The 7,580-nt window shown below is 46.3% G+C and overlaps 1 pseudogene; it reads right to left on the reverse strand.

Moving 5' to 3' along the window:
• Positions 1–6,617: 6,617 nt before the first annotated feature.
• Positions 6,618–6,958, reverse strand: LOC115272484 (annotated as a pseudogene).
• Positions 6,959–7,580: the final 622 nt, after the last annotated feature.

Here is a 7,580-nt window from a genome sequence, read left to right on the forward strand (position 1 = left end):
TTACTCAATAAATGGTTTAATTAGTATTTCATTACTAGAAATTAATCTCAGTAACCAAATATTACTACAAATTACATGTAGGATGGACAACTTATTTTACTGCTATTAATGATTTCAATTACGAAGTTTGTGCTAGTCTAATCCCCCCTGCTTCTCCCACCCTCCTCTTGCACCCACCCAGGCGAGTTCCCACTTCCCACACACTGGGCCTGAGTGAGGATGTTCAGGGCTGGTCTGACACCTTCCACATTGTTGGGAATCCCCAGATTAACAATTTCTCTCAGTTTATTTCCCAGTTGTCTTGCTGAAATATTGGCCCTGGGTGCTTCTTAATCAGCTAGAATCAGACTCCAGGGGCTGGTGGGCTTCTTCCCACAAATATACATTCCTCTAGAGTCTTCTAAATCACTTGGCTGCAAGGCTCAACTCCATCCCCATGCCTGTGCCAAGGTCCTGCTTCTCTGTTCAGTGCTCAGGTTGGGGGTGAGGGTGGGGGTCAGACCAGGCTACTGCTAAGTCATAAAAGGACAAGTTCATGCAGATTAGAAAAAGGAGTCCTTTCTTCCAGACAGATGCAGTCACACACTGGGGTGGGTTTCAGGTTCCCAAGGAGCAAACTCTGAGACTCAAGATTTCTGTACACTAGTCTTATTGGGAAGTGTTCTGAGACACCCCCCTCAAAGCGAGGGGGGAGGTAGGACTGGGCAGACATCACTCAGCAGCCCCCATAGGAAGCTCTGAAGCTGGGATGATTCTTCAAAAATGTCCTGCATTGAGGCAAGGATAGGAGGGGCAGGCCTTTGTCATTTTTAATGACCAGACATCACTCTGGGGAATGATGTGCCTCTCTTTGGCTGAGGTCAAGTCCTGAAGAGGGATTCCAGCTCTTAAGAGCCAATGCTTCCAACAGCTGGAGGAATGAGTGCCGCCATTTGGAAGGGGGGAATTTGGGCAGCCTGAGTCCTGCACACCCACACCTGGAGGCCCTTCTGGGATAGCCTGAGGCCAGGAGTTGAATGGGTGTGAGCTGTCCCTTTGTTCTTCAGGCTGCTGGGAGTTGGGGTGGACCCCTGCTTAGCTACCAGCGCTACCTTTGCCTAAGCTATAAACTTCATGAGGGCACCTCCATGTGTCAGTATTCTCTGAATTTTACAGTTTGTGGCAAAATTTTTGTGGCAAAAATTAATATTTGCTGATTAAATCTACAAGTAGTAAAGACAAACTCACCCAAATGCATTAATATAAGCTGTGATGCACTTGATAAAGGGAAATACAGAGAATCTGATATAGGAGGGATTAGGGAAGCTTTCCCAAAGAAATGACACTTCGGTTGAGAAGGCGAGGAATGGGTAAGAATAACAGAAAAAGTTAGGGAAGGTGGGCTGCTTCCCAAGCCCTCCCCTGGAAAGGGAGTCACTGTGCTTGCTGCTAAGCATGCCTCTTGGGTGGAAACAAAGAGGACCTGAGAGGTCACACTCTGCTGAATTTCTCCAGTTATCTGCTGAGGAAATGCATCCTTTGTCCTTATCACAGCCTTATCTTGTATAACATTCTTGTGTCAGAGAGCTTTTCCCCCAGACCTCAGCTCAGCCACAGCAGGATGAATTTGCCTGTACCTGGCAGGTGCTCTCGGGAGTGCGAGATACAGGCGAGATGTCCCAGCTGGAGGTGGCGATCACCCTGTACTGCCCACAGGGCGTCATGCACGCGGAACCATGACTGGTAGCAACCTACTTGTCTTTGCTCCCTGCCCACGCCTTCACTTCTGTCTGAGGTGGTCTCCCGATTCCCCCACTGCGCAGGATTGTGTGCGGCTTCTCTTGCACGCATGCGCATGTGTCCTCCTTTGTCTCCAGAGGACCACTCACAAAACCCACCCAAGGCTCCTCTCTGGAGCTCTGCCTGGGAATTCCAGATCATACTAGGCTTACTTCTTTGTGGATTTCTACAGCCCGGGGCTTTGTGGATTTCTTTACCCCGCAGTCTCTTTAGGAGAGACTGTTTAGAACCCCTGGGCATGATAGCATGCCTGCCTTCTAGAGAACCAGGAGGTTGGGAAAAGGCTGCAGAAGTCCCAGAAAGAAGATCCGGTATGTCCATCCCTGCCACAGTGCTCTGGTTGGTGGCCGGCAGTGTCAACGTGGCCTGGATGACATCTGCTCGTGTCTTGGCCAGGCACACTGTGAGCGGTGCCACAGGCCTGGCTTCTGCCGGTGGTGGCAGGACATGGAGGGAGGGAGGGAGGGAAGTGGGGAGGAAGATGGAAAGTTCATGTTTATCACGCCTGGAACTTTGCCTGCCGTGTCCTTAATCAGCCCACAGCTAATTAGCCACCTCCTTCCAGCTCAGCAGAGCACCATTAATCACCTCGGGAGAAAGCGGAGTCAGCTGGGCTTTCTGCTCAGGGGAATCCCGGGTGGGCCCTTCTTGCTTGGGTTGCTGAGAAGGCTGAGAGGAGGCAGAGGCTCCTCTGGGAGGGTTCCTGGAGTTGTTGGGCAGGGGCCCTGGGGCCTAATGCCTTTTGGGAAGATTGTAGGAGGAAGCTTCAACATGCCAACTTTGTTCGAGGAGATGTTTGAGCTCCAGACCAGAGTCTCACTTACCCAGACTCCCTTGCAGTGACGGAAGGCATATGATCAGTCCAGACTGACAGGGAATAAGTTGAAACCTTCTACGGGCTCTGGGAAGGCTTTTGCTTTCCTGATCAAAGCCATTGGATGCTGCTCATGCTGTCCTTTTTTGCTCTTTCTCCCTTCTGCTTTGAATGCAGACTTGAAAAGCTGGAGCCATAGCAGACATCAGCTTCCATGACAGAAAGACCAAGAAAACTGTAATAATATCAGCCATGAGCTGGTAAACCAATGCCAGTAACCATCCAACGTCTAGAGTTCTGTCAGGTGAGAATAATAAATCTCTATTTAGCTCACTCTTGACTGGTACTGTTACTTGCAGACTTGCAGCTGAACACAGTTCTAACCAGGACAGCTCAGAGGGTAGAGGCCTGATTGCAGAGATGCCCATGGTACCAGGAGTAATCCAGATATTTCTGGGCCTCACCAGCCAGTGGGCATGAGTGAGGTTATAGTACCTAATGCCACTAGCTCCATCCCACCTCCAGTCCTCCATCCTTTAAAGCCTCATTCTCTAACCCCTTTTTGTCACCTGTGTTATTAAGAAAGCATCTGGGTGTGACATTGATATATCAGTCATGTTAACTCTGCGTAATGGAGTTCCCAGTAAGGCAAAATTAGATTTTCCAGCAAATAAGTAATGCCTTTTTTCCTAGTTAAGGAACTCTGAGGTAAATAGGCAAACATATTGCTTTGGAAGGGTGCCTGACTGGCTCAGTCAGAAGAGCATGTGGCTCTCGATCTTGGGGTCATGAGTTCGAGCCCCATGTTGGGTGTAGAGATTACTTAAATCAGTAAACGTAAAAAAATTGCTTTGGAAAAAGGGTGCAACAAGGAATACTGTGATTCTCAGAAGGTTTTGGTGTACAAGGGTGGGAGTATTTGTACATAGGCCAAAGCCTCCTAGGAGGACCAGGGTAAAGACTCTGACTGACCCTTTCCTTTTGGGTTTCACATTACCAGATTAGTTTCTGATGACCTGAGTTGGGCTCCTCTGAGATCCTTTAGCAGGAAAAGCTAGAAAGGATCCTTGGGGGGAACTCACCATCAGGAAATGGGGTGTGTGAAGAGGTGAACCAAGCTAATGTCAGAGACTCGCTGTTTGTTAGGGGAGGTGCTGGTGTCCACCTAGTAGGTGGCCAGGCAGAAACCCTTCTGACCTAGACATGTTGGCAGTGGTTAGGATGCACATATGAGTGTAAAGTAAAAGAATTGCAGCCTGGAGCCCCGGGTGTGGGGCCAAGTTGCTCTGCACGTGTCCAGGGATTGGAGGACCAAGGGCAGCACTGAGTTGTGGGTATGGAGGGGTCAAAAACTGTACAAGACCCGTTTTCAACAGTGACCCCTTGTGGCAGCAGACTGCTCTTTCTCCTGACTCTTCAGTTTTGTCTCTGCCTGGCTTTTATTTATTTATTTTTAATTTTTTAAAATGTTCTTTATTTATTTTTGAGAGACAGAGACAGTGTGAGCAGGGGGGGTCAGAGAGAGAGGGAGACACAGAATCTGAAGCAGGCTCTAGGCTCTGAGCTAGCTGTCAGCACAGAGCCTGAGGCAGGGCTCAAACCCACGAAATGTGAGATCATGACTTGAGCCAAAGCTGGACACCCAACCGACTCAGCCACCCAGGCGCCCCTCTGCCTGGCTTTTAGAGACAGGTGCTGACGTTCTGAGTAAGAATCTCCAGTTCTTGGATAGTTCTGAGAAGGTGAGAGGTGGGAGAGACTGAGAGCTAGAGAGGTAGGGTAGTATAGTGATTAGGAGGATGGACTCTGGCATCAGGCCCCTGGGGGTCAAGTTTCTGCTCTACTTCTTGTCAGTGTATCTTGTGCACAAGTCTGGTTTCAAGTGCTACAGGCCTGTGCAGTCTTATAGGAACTTTAAATAAGCCCCACACTTGACTTAATGCTTAGTGCCTTGAAAGTCTTAATAATTTTGAATAAGCCTCCCCACTCACTGCCACTCCATTTTCATTTTGCACTGGGCCCTGCAAATATGTAGCCAGACCTGCTTGGGCAAATTACTTTACTTCCCTGTGTCTCAGTTCCCCCATCTGTAAAGTGGCTAAAAAAATTACCTGCCTCAGAGAGCTTCGTAAGCATTAAGTGAGTTATAGACATAAAGTACTTAGAACAGGACCTGGTGTTGTAGTAAGCTCTATGTGTTAGTCATTTTTAAAATTCCTATTAATTCAGGCAGATAAAGACTCATGCCATTAATCTGCAAAATGCAGAGATGTGAGCATGTGTGTGTCCAGGTGGTGAAGCCTATCAGATCAAGCACATGCGGAAACAATGCAAAGAGAGGAAAATATGACCCCTGGACTTACTTCTTACACAAGATGAGATGCCATCTCGGTCCACAGGGCTGACGGGGGAGGAGGATGCTGAGGTCTGAGAAGCATCGAGTCAAGGCCAGGCTCCCACTGCAGGGGCTGGCAGCAGAAGTCGGGCACGGCTCGGAGGGGCAGGCTGGGATACCTTCTGTACGGTGCCTGCTATTGCCCCACGGGGTCAGGCTGCGAGGCAGGTGTCCTCAACACAGGCTCCATTTCCTGTCCTCTTAGACGTGACCTACTGTTAGGAAATGGTGGCCTGGCTCCAGCCTTCCCTCCAGCCTAGGCCCATCCTTGCATTTACAGGACCAGATCAGAGGATATGAGATTGTGAGGTGCTTTATTATTATGATTATTCTAAATAAACTTATCTATTGACATGTAACATATACACAAAGAGAAGGGCCATCATAAGTGCCCAGCTCAAGGTATCCTCTCAAAGTGAACATACTCAGTTTAAGAAATAGGACACTCCAGAAATCCAGAAACCTTCCCAGTCACCCCCTCCTTCCCTAGTCAAGTAGGCAACTACCCTGCATGGCAGTTTTTAAAACCATTAGATTTCACTGCAGGGCACCTGGGTGGCTCAATTGATTAAAAGTCTGACTCTTGGTTTTGGCTGAAGTCATGATCTCACAGTTGGTGAGTTTGAGCCCTGCATTGGGCTCTGTGCTGACAGCATGAAGCCTGCTTGAGGTTCTTTCTCTGCTTCTCTCTCTGCCCCTCCCCTGTGTGCGTGCTCTCTCTCTCTCTCTCTCTCAAAAATAAATAAATAAGCTTTAAAAGAGGACATTAAAAAATATTTCACTTTTCAAAATTTATTTTGAGAAATTTCCAATCTACAAAATAAATTGAAAAAATAGAATAGGAGCACACATATACTTACCTAGATATACCAATTGCTAACATTTTGCCTCACATTCTCTTGTCTTTGTGGTTTTTGTCCTCAGAATCTACATGTGTGATTTTCAGAACTATTTAAAAGTTATTTGCAGACATCTTGACACTTTATCCCTAAATATTTCAGCACATGTCTCCTAAGAGCTAGGACATTTATACAGTGTAATTATCACACTCAAGAAATTTAAATTACTATACTACTATTATATAGTATATGGCTGATACCCATTTCTCCCTAATTGTCCTAATAATGGTCTTGTTAGATATATAAATCTATATCCAAACCTGGAACAATTTTGCATTTAGTTGTATGTCTCTTTAGTTTTCCTTAATCTAGAATAGTTCCTTTATCTATCTATCTATCCATCCATCCATCCATCCATCTTTTGGTCTTTCATAACTGACATTTATGAAGAGTACAGGCAAATTTTCTAGACTGTCTCTGAATTTGGATTTGTCTGATTGTTTCCCCATGACTGAATGTTGTCTAAACATTCTTGGTATTTATTCCTTATACTTAATTTTTATTGATAATAGTGGCTGTAATTTATTGGGTGCCCATGATGTGATGTGGGGATTACTATGTCCCTTTTACGCACCAGGTCACTGAGGCAGAGAGTGGTTAAGTACTTTTCTCAAGGTCACATAGTGAGAGGAAAGTCCAGAATTTGGTCTGTCTCCACAGCCTATGCTCAAAATCATTCTTTTTTTTTTTTTTTTAAACAACTGATAAACAGTTTAATAAAAAGGTTGATTTAAGCATCTGCAATGGTGACTTCAACCTCAACTTCTAGCTCAATACTGATAGAAGTAATCTGTGTAATAATCTCTGAAGGACTGTGTAAACGATGCTCATCTGAAAACGATCCGAAGTCTGAGAATCTTTACTATGAGTTTTTCTTGTGGTGATCGTCAGAGTCTTGGTGAACATACGAATTGGTCCTTTACCTTTGAGATTCTTTCCCTTTGCACCTCTGATCAAGTCAGCACATACCTTCTCTAAAGATTTTACATTGCGGCTGGTTACAGTAATTTTCATTTGGTGAATCCCCGCCTCTCGCTCCATGGGTGTCTTCTGGGTGTCTTTAAAAACCATGGCCGCAGCGAGGCTTCCTGACCGACTTGGTCCTGGGCGAGAGCAGTCAAGGGTCAGGAGGAGAAGCGGGGCACCCAGAGCTCCACTTCAGGTGTGACCGTGTCTTCCTCAAAAAGAGTACTCAGAATCGGTTCTAGCCACTGTCAGTAATGACTGGTCCCCCTGGAAGGACACTAGAGGCTGTGCTCTGGAGAGCAGGGACTGCTTTGTGCTCTCTGCTGAATTTGAAGCATACCCAGGGCCAAACCCAGAGCTAGAGTCCATAATTATTGAGAATAAATGAATGACATTTGTTCTACTGACAAAGGTTAGCATGGAGTCCATAAACCAGTGGCATCAGAATCACCCAGGAGGCCCCTCGGAAATATACATCTGTGTACCCCAGTGCCACCCCAGAGAATCTGCATCTCTATTGGTTGGACCTGAGAATCTATACATTAGTTTTTCCTGATGGTCCCCAATATGGACAAAATTAAGTGAGAAAAGCAATTTTCAGAACAGTGTGCACTGCATAATTCCATCTGTCTCTTTCTCTGTGTTTTAAGGTTGTGTGGTGATGCATGGATTTGCAGTTTCAGGAAGGATGCTGGAACTATTCACAATAGTTGCCCCTGAGGAGTAG

Source organism: Suricata suricatta, chromosome 2, assembly GCF_006229205.1.
Source record: "Suricata suricatta isolate VVHF042 chromosome 2, meerkat_22Aug2017_6uvM2_HiC, whole genome shotgun sequence".
Classification (NCBI taxonomy): domain Eukaryota; kingdom Metazoa; phylum Chordata; class Mammalia; order Carnivora; family Herpestidae; genus Suricata; species Suricata suricatta.